The 11,848-nt window shown below is 46.0% G+C and overlaps 1 pseudogene; it reads right to left on the reverse strand.

The window, feature by feature from the left end:
• Positions 1-3,078: 3,078 nt before the first annotated feature.
• Positions 3,079-11,554, reverse strand: LOC147702381 (28S ribosomal RNA; annotated as a pseudogene).
• Positions 11,555-11,848: the final 294 nt, after the last annotated feature.

Below are 11,848 nucleotides of genomic sequence, written 5' to 3' on the forward strand. Positions count from 1 at the left end.
AACACAACCAAGTGCCCAATGGAAGTCAAAGGAGAAGTTACAGTTGTAGTTGTAAAGAAAAAGGATCCTTCCTGGAGGACCCTGAAGAAACCCTTTTGCAGACAGAAGGTTGGAGAGCCACCCCACCCATGGATGCTCCAGGAACCAGGTTACCTGCATCAGGAAAGCCGAGTGCATAGGGGGGAAGTCAAGTCGGAACCTGTCGTAGACAACAACTGGAGACTTTGAAGAAGATGCATCTGGAGAACTTTGTGAAGGAGTCCGTTGGAATCCAAGGGTGGATTCTGGAATTGAAAAACCTGCAAGCAGAGGGGACAGAGTCTATGCCACTCAGAGGTGATCAGGAGGCACAGAAGCACAATGCCCACCAATGTTGGGAGGCTCAGATGAGATGATGGTGACCGTGTCACTGCAGCTGTGAGGCCCAGGTGATGTTGAGGAAGACCAGGAGCCATACACTAGCTGTCCCTTGTTGGATGTCGGTGTCTAGGTGGTCAGTGTCTAGCGGGAGCACCAACAAGACTTGGTAATCGCAACTGGCATGGAGAACAAAAAGGAGCATCTATTGGGACCAGCAAAGCTGAAGGGACTCACCAAGAGCAGGAGAGTCAGGGCGGGCCCAAGCAACCAGGGTAGCCCCTGAAGGAAAGGAAGACCCTCAAGAGGACCCACAGGCCGGAGATACAGGAATTGCAAGAGACCCCAAGCAGCTCAACAAAGTCAGAGACCCATGCTGCAAGAGATGCAGGGAGGACACTGTTTTTCAGTAAGTGGGGTGATGGAGGCTTGAGCTTCTTGTAGGTTGAAGATCTCTGGATTGCAGAGCCAACAAGCTTTGGCGACGGCAAGTCGACGTGGTGCACAGGGGTTGGTTCAAGCAGCCTCGACAAAGGATACTGTCCTCAAAATTGCTGAGAAGACAGATCAGGCCTCTAGAGAGCAGCAGAACTAACACCTGTGTTGCTGGACCTCGGGAAGACATTAGGATGACAGGAACAGAAGACCAGTCAGCTTTGTTTTGGTGCCTGTAGATGCAGGGGAGTGACTCCTTCACTCCAAGGGAGATTTCTTTAGATGTCCTTGATGCCCACATGTCTTCTGGAGAACCTGGATGAAGCACAGACACAGAAGACGAAGAAGACTTGAAGAACAGCTAGACCAGAAGCAGCCAAAGTCTTCCTTGATGCAGTCTCGGTTCCAGTCAAAGTCCAACGAAGTCCAAATGTCCAGATGATCAAAGAGCAGTTTCAGGGTTGAGTATAATCCCATGACGAATCTGAGGATCCACCCCTAGTCGAGCTCTTAAGTGCCCTAAGGAAAGGGTTTGGGTGACTCTGGGTTCCCTCTCAGAGAGGGGAAGATACTCCCATGTCCTTTGTCCAGTTTCGAGCAAGAGTGAGAACCAAGGGTTCCTGAATTGGTTCAACCAGGAGTATGCAAGGAGGGCACCAAATGTGCCCTTCAAAGCAGTCTGGTGGTGATGACAAGTGCCCCCACCCCAGCCCAATACACTAAGTCTGTGGCAGGAAACCTATTTTTCTACCTTACTCTGCTCAAGCTTGGTTCAGCAGCAGGAGGGCAGAATCACGTCTGTGTTTGGCAGCAGCACTAGCTTGCTGGCAGAACCTGAAAGGCTGTTACTCGGAGTACAGTTGGTCCCCTAAGGGCCCCCCAGTACATGGGATCATACTTCCAACACTGGAATTGGTGTTGGGGTATGATTCTTGCATGTTTGAAACCAAACATGGTGCAGCCATTACATAGTTAGACATCTTGTAATGACTGCTGTCCACTATGGGCTAGATGTAGGTAGAATAGATTTACCGATTTTTAATTACCGAATTTTACCGATTCGGTAATTAAAAATCGGTAAATCTAAGGGGTGGGTATGTAGGTATTCCAGATGTGAAGGAATACCGAATCGAAAGAATTCGGTATTTACCGATTCGGTAAATACCGAATCAGTAATGCCCATTCATTCCTATGGGCTTTGAAGCCCATAGGAATGAATGGGCATTACCGATTCGGTATTTACCGAATCGGTAAATACCGAATTTCACAAGGGTGCAGGGGGTGTCACTTTGACACCCTCTGGCACCCCAAAAATAGGCATGTGCGCCATGTGGCACACAGACATGCCCTAAGGGCATGTCTGTCACATGGCTAGGTGTGCATGGACACATGTGCATGCACACCTGAATTCGGTATTTTAACACCCAATTGGATTGGGTGGTAAAATACTGAATTTGTAGGGCCTTTGGGACTCAGAAGAGTCCCACCTACATCTGGGAATTACCGAATCGGTAAAAATACCGATTCGGTATTTTACAGATTCTGTAAATTTACCGATTCTGTAAATTTACAGAATCTGTCAAATCTGGCCCCCTACATCTCAAGATGCCAAATACCGGTCGGAAACGGCCGATTTCGGCCGTTTCCGACCGGTATTTGCCACCTACATCGGGCCCTAAATGTCTTAAAATGTCTGACCACACTTACAAAGCCTAGAGAATCGACTCAAAGGTTTGTAAGGGTGTCCTGCTCCTGCAGGGCACCCTCACACTTGTAGCCAGGCACCCTGCCCTCAGGACTGAAAAGACTGCCATAGGGGTGACTTAAGAGTTTTAAGTGCAGTTTCCTCAAATATAAGGAAACTTATATCTGTTGTGAGACGTGCAAGCGCCAGCTCACACAGGCTACAATGGCAGGCCCGTAGTCGCAGTTTAAGTGGACTCCTATGGGTGACACAATACATACTGCAGCTCATGGGATACCCCTGGTGTACCTATGCCCTGAGTACCCAAGTACCGTATACTTGGGACTTATAAGGGTACACAAATAGCCAATTGTGAGGTAACAAGGTACTTACCATGGCAATTTAGGGGAGAAAGCACAGTTGCTGGGGTCCTGATTAGCAGTAACCCAGCAGACTAGGTCAAAAACACACTAAATCCAGGCATAAAAGTGGGGGTAACAATGAAAGCAGATCCTACTTTCCCACAAGGTCCCACACCCCGTCTTTCCCACTGGCTTGGTGGCAGAGGGGCCTGTGGGGGGAATGGGCACTCCCAGATGGAGACAAAAGCTTGGCTTAGAGAATGGCTTTCAATAGATTGCAGCAAGGTAGCTGGTCTGCTACTTACGAAACTATGACCCAGAATCAGGTCATTTACGCATGATTTAGCATCAAATACCCCTCAAACATGCAGTACTCGCAGGGTAGTGTAGGTGGCCCCCTTGCATCTGTACTCCAGTCCCCGAGCAGGCAGTTATATGCACCAGCCTAGAGGCCAGCTATCCCAGGCCAACCGAGGCTCCACGACACTGGGCATCGTTACAGTTTAGGGAGCGTTCTGACTTAGAGAAATTCATCATAATCCCACAGATGGTAGTTTCAATTCATTGGCTCTTCAGCCAAGCATATACACCAAATGTCTGAACCTATGATTCCTCTTGTACTGCGCAGGATTACTAATGAAACAGCACATCATCAGTAGGGTGGACCTAACATATTTTACGACGATCTAAACAAAGCTCACATTCCCTATTAGTTGGTGAACAACCTTATGCTTGGTAAATTCTACTTCACAGTGATAGGAAGAGCCAAAAATCGGTGGTGGCCAGCACAGATTGGGATTGGGTGGAAGGGGATTAAAAAAAAAAAGAAAGAAACTTACCTGATTGCTGCGTCCCTCCCCCTCTCTCCTCCGTCGTCTCTTCAGACCGGAACAGGGAAGCAGGAAGCACCTGGCTCCCAGGCTCCCCATAGCCAATCACAACGCTGCAATGCGGTGGTGTGATTGGCATGTTCTCCACCCAGGCTGTAATGCAGCCTGTGTGGAGAACATGCAAAGTGCGCATGAATGTTTGACCGGCCTTGGACGGCCGGACAAGCATTCATGTGCACTTACAATGGGCAAACCAATCCTCGCCTGCCCTGCTCTGGGAGCAGAGCAACCCCGTCTTGTCACAGAGCTTCCCCAGCAGGGAAACATAAAATAATAACAACCAGTTATTATCATTTTATGTTTCATTAATTTACACTGCTAAAAAACAGTGGGGCAATGCACCTCCACCTTAGCAGAGGAGCCACCACTACCGACAATCGAAGGATCAAAAAGTGACATTTGTATGAATGCTTGGCGGCCACAAGCCAGTTATCTCTCTGGTAACTTTTCTGACGCTCCTGTTGAAACCCAAAAGGTAAGAACGGATCATGAGTTTGCGCTATCAGCGTCTGTATTCATAGTGAAAATTGAGATCAAGCGATCTTTCTGCGCTTTTGCTCCATGGAGGATTATGTCCTCACTGAGCTCGCCTTAGGACATGTGCATTACTGTTTGACAGGTGCACTACACCAGTCAAACTTCCCACCTGCTATTGTCCCCCGATAGGGTCACACCCTTTGGACATCGGGCACTCGGAGCCAGTAGCAAGAGCCCATGGGGCTCACCCCGCCTCACCAGGAAACTGAAAAAATAAATAAAAGTAATAGTATTTGACCTGTGGCTCGATGTCCTCCTACTTATCTTACAACTCTCATGCCTCTTCACACTGCCAGACTAGAGTCAAGCTCAACAGAGATGTATTTCCCCGCTGATTCTCCAAAGCTGTTCCTTTAGCTGTAGTTTCAGTAGATTGTAGGAAGGGCCAGTGGGTATCTCATTCATCCATTCATGCATATCACTAATTACATAACAAGGCATAATTAATCAAGTTGATAATATTTTGGGGAGCAGCTTTGGTTCTTTTTTGTAAACACTATATAAATCCTTCAAGCAAATATTTTCAGGTCTTAATGCTTTGTTTAAGTTAGTTTTCAAATGCTTCTGTCATTTCAAGAAGTGTAATTTCTTTACATATTCATTCGAAGTCCCATTCTTCCTGTATTCTGGCAATAGGGATGAATTTCGGGTTTTTCTTCTTCTCTTTTTCACTAATATCTTTGCAGTATTGAAAGATATCATAAAAACTGGTTTGGCGAGCGGCATCTTCTGCACCGTCTGTGATTATTCTGGCAATTTTCTTTTTGTCTTTCTTGAAATTGCCTCATGTTTCATATAGCTGCCCTTTGGTTTTGCATATCTTTACTTATGCGTTTTATCAAGCCTTTCATTTTTCTTATCTTTTTTAGTATGTTATTTTGGACTGGGACACTCTGAGGCTCCTCTTGGGCAGTACTCATAGGCTCATTACCAGTTTCACTTGTATGTTCATTATGATTGACTGGCTTTGGACTTTTATCTCTGGTATTTTCTGAGATATTAATCACAATTTCATCCATCAGGTCCATAGCGGTTTCATGATGCTGTGGAATTTTAAAAATATTTTTGAACTTCTGATATTCTGCCATTTAGATGATGAATATTAGTGATTTTAGGTGTTCTTTTTCAGTTGATAAAGTCTTTACGCCTTTCTTTTGTTATTTCCACTGATAGTTCAGGTTTTCATTGGAGTCACTTTCAATATTGTTGGATGCTTGCTGCACATCCTTTGTTATTTTTTTGTTGCTTTTTTCTCTATCGTTTTTTTTCTTTGCATTTTGCTTCCTATTTGTATTATCAAAAAACAGAAGCATGAGGGCATTTATATTTTATTTGTTTCCATACACTTTTTGCAATTCAGCTAGCAACAGTATTTCTTCTTTTGAGAATAGTTTGGATGGTTTGCTGCTTGCTAAAGCTACATCATTAAGTGCTTTTGGATGTGCTTGCTTTAACGTTGCGATAGTCACATTTTTATTCACAATCTGAGGTCACAGAAGCTACAGAGGAATTGTAGACCTTTTTATTCTATGTTTGCCTTTTGCACAGTGACATGCAAAGTTGTGGAATTGGGCTTCCATATCGCATTTTGAGCAATACGTTTTTAGGTAGCATCATTTTTGTGTATTAGAGACATATTTTCTAAGTTCTATGAAAGTTCTCATTATGTCTCCACACAAATCGCAGTTGTATTTTTTGTTGAAATATTTCCAGTATGTGACTTTTTGGGTAAAATCACTTTGCTTGTCATTGGATTTATCCTTGATCTCGTACACATCTGGCAGTTTTTCAAATCTCAATGCTATTGTGCGCTCTTGGATGATGAGGTTACAAATGAAATGTTCCGACTGAGGTCTAAGGTTTCCTCATTGTCTCAGGGGATGCTCCTCTGCTATGGCGGAGGAGCCTCACCACACTGCTGAAATGCAGCAGTCAGAAATAAAGTTAAATAACATTAAAATGACTTTATTGTAATTTTATTTTTACTTCCAGTCCTCTGAGCGGGGCCATTCCGCAGCACCACTCAGCAGGGGGGAGGATTGGTAGGCACTGAAAGAGGACAAGTTGGTTTGGCTGGCCGTCCACGGCCGGCCAAATCGACAAGTGCACTTGGATATCGCCAGGTTGTTCCTTGGAGATCTCCTTGCTCAGGGGCACAGGCTCCCAGACCCTACCAGAGGGCAATACTGGCCCACTCCACCCAATCCCGGTGCTTCTCTTATGCTGGGAGTAATAACATAAGAGAAGCGCTGGGATTGAGTGGGGTCTTGGTGTCTGGGCTCATGGGAATTGTAGTGCCAGGCCAGGAGCCACCCACCTCGAATTGATATCAGCTGCATTGTCTATTAGTATGGAGATGGAACAGGGTGATACTGTGTGATTCGGTTCCTTGCTATTTATTGTGTTGTTAGATCAATGTATAGAGTTGACTATATCTGTAAGGAGGTTAGTGGGGCTTTCAATATACAGGAACTATCCCATCTGGAAATGAGATATTTAGCTGCTCCATTTCTTGCTATCATGCTCACAGTCATGATATAATCTTGTGTGGCCTATCTCTATAGACTTCTCCTCAAAGGGTATAGTGGTATAGAGATAGTTTACAGCGGGATCATTTGGAGGTAAATGGCCACTATGACTGTGAAGAGGTTATGAGAGTCATAATTACTCCCGCTGTTTACCTGCACTTCATTGAATTTCTTCAATTTGACATTCAGAGCACTGAGCAGAAATCAAATAGTGCCAACACCCACCATGGGATTTTATCATGCTTCGTTTTAATTATTAAACAGTCAGATTCCCCTAGTCTGCACCAGTTCTAAGTCACCTGCTGGGTGTCGGCTGTGGCAGAATGCTTGGCCCATGTCTTAGGGAGGGGCATGAGAGAGGTCTCCACTGTAGCTAGGGTGAACCACAGGAAGGGCCCTGCTCACATCCAGAGATGCTGCCGCCGCCTTGGAAGGCAATGCATTGTCCATCTATGACATGCGTCTAGCCCCGCTTCGCACCCCAGACCGACAAACTCAACCTTTACAGCTAAATCTTTTCCCTAAGTTACAGATTGGACTTGCCAACTTCACTTACCTACATTGTTCCAACATACCAGAGGCTGTTCACCTTGGAGACCTGCTGCAGATATGGGTACATCCCAGCGTGAGACTGACACCATCTCTCTTGGTGAACCCATTCCAGGTGCCCTGCCTTTCACAAAAAAAATAAATCTCTTCCATGGATCCCCATTCAGCTTCTCCAGGATCATTTGCGTTAATGCACTGGACACCACGAAGGCTGAAGGAAACAGAGGTCATTATCCGTTCAGTCTGAACATCATTTGTCCATCTCTTAGATGTTTACCCTTCTCCACTTTGGCCATCAAAGTTCTCATTTGAATATTTGCTACTACTGCAAAGATCTGCACCTGCGGTGGCCCCACCCAGTCCTTGCCTTATGCCAGGTTATCATGCACACTGCAGTGGCCCTCCTACTTATAGCCCAGACCCCTCTCAGCGCCTGGCGCTCCAGTGCCATCCATTTTCAGGACCAGTTGGTTAGGCTGGTGAGCAGTTAAACACTCCTTAGCGAATTCCAACTTCCATAGCCACCATCCTGCCACCTACATCAACCAACACCTTTTCTAGGGTCTGATGAGTGTCAGCAGTCGGTGCCTTAATCTGGCATTCGGTTCATCCTGCAGCCCCAGTTCTGCTTACCAAAAGTGCTCCACTAGACACTTGCCATTGATGCCCAGCTCCATGCCATTGAGCTGGGCTTCTTAGCCATGTACATTTTAAGAAATGCTTCAGATTGTTTTGGCCCCAACACCTTTAATCATTTGCTTTACCAGATAAAACTGGGCTTTCTGTGTGCCAGCTATCCTAACTTCGGTAACCAGCTACTAGATGCTTTGATTAGACTTTGACCACTATACGCAGGTTGGAAGACCGATTGGCAGGTCAGGGCTGCTACGTACCTCCACCAGATTGTCCTCTGGCTTCGCACTTCCCAGGCAAAGTTCACCATCTCTTTTTTTTTTCTTTTAACACATTTTATTCATTTTCTCCAGTTACACTACATGAAAAAAGAAAATTCAAGAAATTGGTATCTGTATAGCAGGAACTCATATATATACAACATGGTGAAATAAATCGCATACTGTTACATCACATCCTAACCTTGTGCCACCTTTATAATCTTGTCTCATTTGGGACCCGGTTGGTCAGCCTACGTCCTGATATGGCATCTCTTCCCATCCTGCTATCACAACAATTGTACTATTCTCCTGCATCAAGATATAGCCAGTAATATACATTTTTGCGAACTCCCCAACCCCCTCCTCTGTGACGGGCCATCCCGGAATGTGAGAAACTTAACTCTGTAAGGTTGTGATTAAAAGCCTAGTTTGTAGAAGCTGAAAGTGGGATGTCTGTCCAGTCTGGTAGGTACTTCGTAGAATGTGGGTGAATGGAGACCTGGGGAAGTCTTGATCACGGCAATCCCCATGTCTCGGTTGCGAAACTGGGGGTTCTTGTCCTGGCAAGGGACTAGTGGCGGAGTGAAGGTGTTGGCCACAGAAGATTCCAACAAGAGGTCCCAACTCATTGCGATCAGCTCCTTTCTAAGGCCTCTTTTTTCCTCTCTTCGGATAACTACGCTTTCCGCCAGTCCCCTTTTTTCCACCTCTTCCTTCCAACTAAGCAGTGTAGGGGCTACAGGGGATTTCCACCTCCTAGTAACACCTCGCTTTGCAAGGAGCAAAACATAATCCGTGAACTTTGCTCACACTTTGCGTTCTTATCGCCTTCTATATAACCCTAGTATACTTGTCTCTACTGTGTGCCATCCTGTGTCTCCCACGAATTCCATTAAGGTAGCAGTTATTCCATACCAGTATCTCCCTAGGCTAGGGCAGGATCAAAGCATGTGTAAAAGATCTACGTCCTGGTTAGGGCATCGCAGCAGGATGGTGGGGAAGATGGCATGTATTCTATGCGTGGTCAGGTACCCTCTCTGCGTTATCATATACTGGATGAATTTAAAACGGGTATTGCAGGACACTCGTTTTGGGTATACTAAAATCATTGCCCATTCTTTTTCTGATAGTGATCTGTCAATGTCCTGTTCCCAATTAGTGCATGTCGACGTTAGTGGAGATGGACGGTGTGTGCCTGTGCCCCGATAGAGCCAAACGCCAAATGCGTTTCAGCGCGCGCAATGAAATTTGTTGTATTTATTTTTTTCTTTACATTAATCCGGTCGGCCGTGAGCCGGAGTTCACTACCCCCACCCTGCCCCTCCCCCACCCTGCCTCACCACCCATCGGAACTCCCTCCAAGGGCTGCTACTGGCCTATTGCTTGGCAAAATCGGCCCACAGTAACAAAATCAGAAGGCCACTCTGACAGTCTGCACTCTGCAGTCTGCACCAAGTCCATGATGCTGCCAGCCTCCCTTCTCCCTTCCGGTCGGCGCCAACAGCAAGCCCATTGTAGAGTGTAGGCTCAGCGTACACACGCTTCACACGTGCTGAAGCCTTCACTGCTTTTAAAAATAAATAAATAAACATCACCCCATTCCGCAGGGCCGTCATTCAATCTGGTAGCGAAAAGCTCTACACATTTGACTGCCCTAGTGTGGTTGATCTGCCCTGTCCCCGTGGCCTCTGCCCTAGCTGTCACCACAACATGCATTTGCATATTATTTAATGCTGATGCTCTGGGTGAAACGAGAGCATAAGCTTTAAATTATTTGCAAATTCATACCTGGACTCCCCAGTAATTTCTCTCTGCAATATGCAGGAGCCCCTCACTTCAGATATGTAATCACTCGCTGGCTACCCCTTGCCTTGTACACATGCACAGGGCTCCCTGGGTGCTTCTGTTCTGAGGTAAAGTGACCTCGAGTTTTGGACCAAAACTGTGTTGGGCTTCCTCCAGTTTTTTCTAAAACAAGGGGGACCCACTGGGTGGCTATGGACCATGGGTATCAGTTAATTTCCGAACACAAAGGTCCTAAGCTTAGAGCAATATTTCACAACAATGTTATATAGACCACAATAGGCTGCTATATACTTTTCCTTTGCCCAGCCGGGCAAGGGATTTATTATAAAATATATCAAGTGTTTAGAACTTAGAATACATTTTAACAGCAAACATTTTTGTTGCAGTAAAGCACAATCCTGGACCGTACTTAAAGGTAAGAAGAGATTGAGGAAAAAGTATAGTAGAAAGGAAAGTTTCTTCAGGCAAAGAAAAGTGAGTAAACTGGGCACTGTTTTGCATCAAATTTGTCAGTAATTCCCAGAGTAGCACATACAAACAATAGTGTATATTAGTTAGCTGTATGTCTACTAAAAGGAGTCGACGTTTCGATCCCGTGCTCAAGTTACAAAGGGATCATCTTCAGGACTTAAAATTATATTGCCTGGTATAACAATATGTATGCCTGTTAGGGAAGAAAACAGGGAAACAAAAACAGAGAAGCAATAGAAGTTAAGTTGCTTTCTGGTGCAATAGAAAGGGGTCAACTGAGCCACATTTGATACTTACACAATTCGGAATCGCAGTGCAGTCATGTTGCCAGCAGGCGTGTTATTTAGATTGAGTGTACTGAAGCGGAGTCCTGGTGCTCGGTGCACTTGACTATGTGGGCGCTAAATTTTCTGATCATGCAAGTGGATTTCCACGGATCGCGAAAGGTAATTAGGCCAAACTGTAATTGGCACTCTTATGGACTGCAGTGTGATTCGTGGGAACGTTGTGCCTTGGTGAGGGTGATTATACGTGAGGGGATGCGCCCTAAACAGGTGACCAACCTTCTCACCATGTTGAACCCTGAACCCTCCACCCATTTAGCATTCAACAATTTCAGGCCCTCTTGTACTCTCTCTTCAAAGTTCTTTTTAACATTCTCTAACTGTAGTTATTTGCTATCGATCGCATGGCCATATTTAGCCTCAGATAGTGTATAGCACCCACTTTGGGGTACATCCCTAAGCAACCAGACTTCAAGAAGATACAATCCTGGTGCACGGGGGCTGCTTCAGGGCTAACAACATCCACGGGGTAAGCCTTGTTCAAAAGGACTCGGGCCCCATGAGCAACACCGGGGAGTCTTTCTTCTGTACGTCACATTTCCTGCATGTACTGCCTGGTGCATGCACTGAAGGGTGGGGATATGGTGCTGGGCTCTTTCTTCTTCACTTGCCATTATTGAGGGAATCCTGGTTAGTTTCTTTTCCTCCACTATATAATATGCTTGAATTTAGCGGGTCAGGCGTCTAATCTGATATCATAGTCTGATGCTGAAGTATAGGGGAGCCGTATCAATTCCTCTGAGGCTCTGATCCGGGCCCTGGTCAGCACTTTTGAGCACAGACTAGTCGGGTAGAACTCCCTGGGCCTGCAGTACCCTGTACCGGGCACTTTGTGACACGGCAGGCCAGAGATGGGAGCCCAGGGCTGTGGGCTTCCAAACTGGACAGCTGGGGCTCTGACCTGGTTAGAGCTTCTTACCCCACCCAAGCAAGGGAGGCCTCCTTGGACCTGCCGTCCCTGACCCGGGCTCCAAGTGACACAGCAGGGAATG

The sequence above is a fragment of the Lissotriton vulgaris genome, chromosome 7 (genome assembly GCF_964263255.1).
Source record: "Lissotriton vulgaris chromosome 7, aLisVul1.2, whole genome shotgun sequence".
Taxonomy (NCBI): domain Eukaryota; kingdom Metazoa; phylum Chordata; class Amphibia; order Caudata; family Salamandridae; genus Lissotriton; species Lissotriton vulgaris.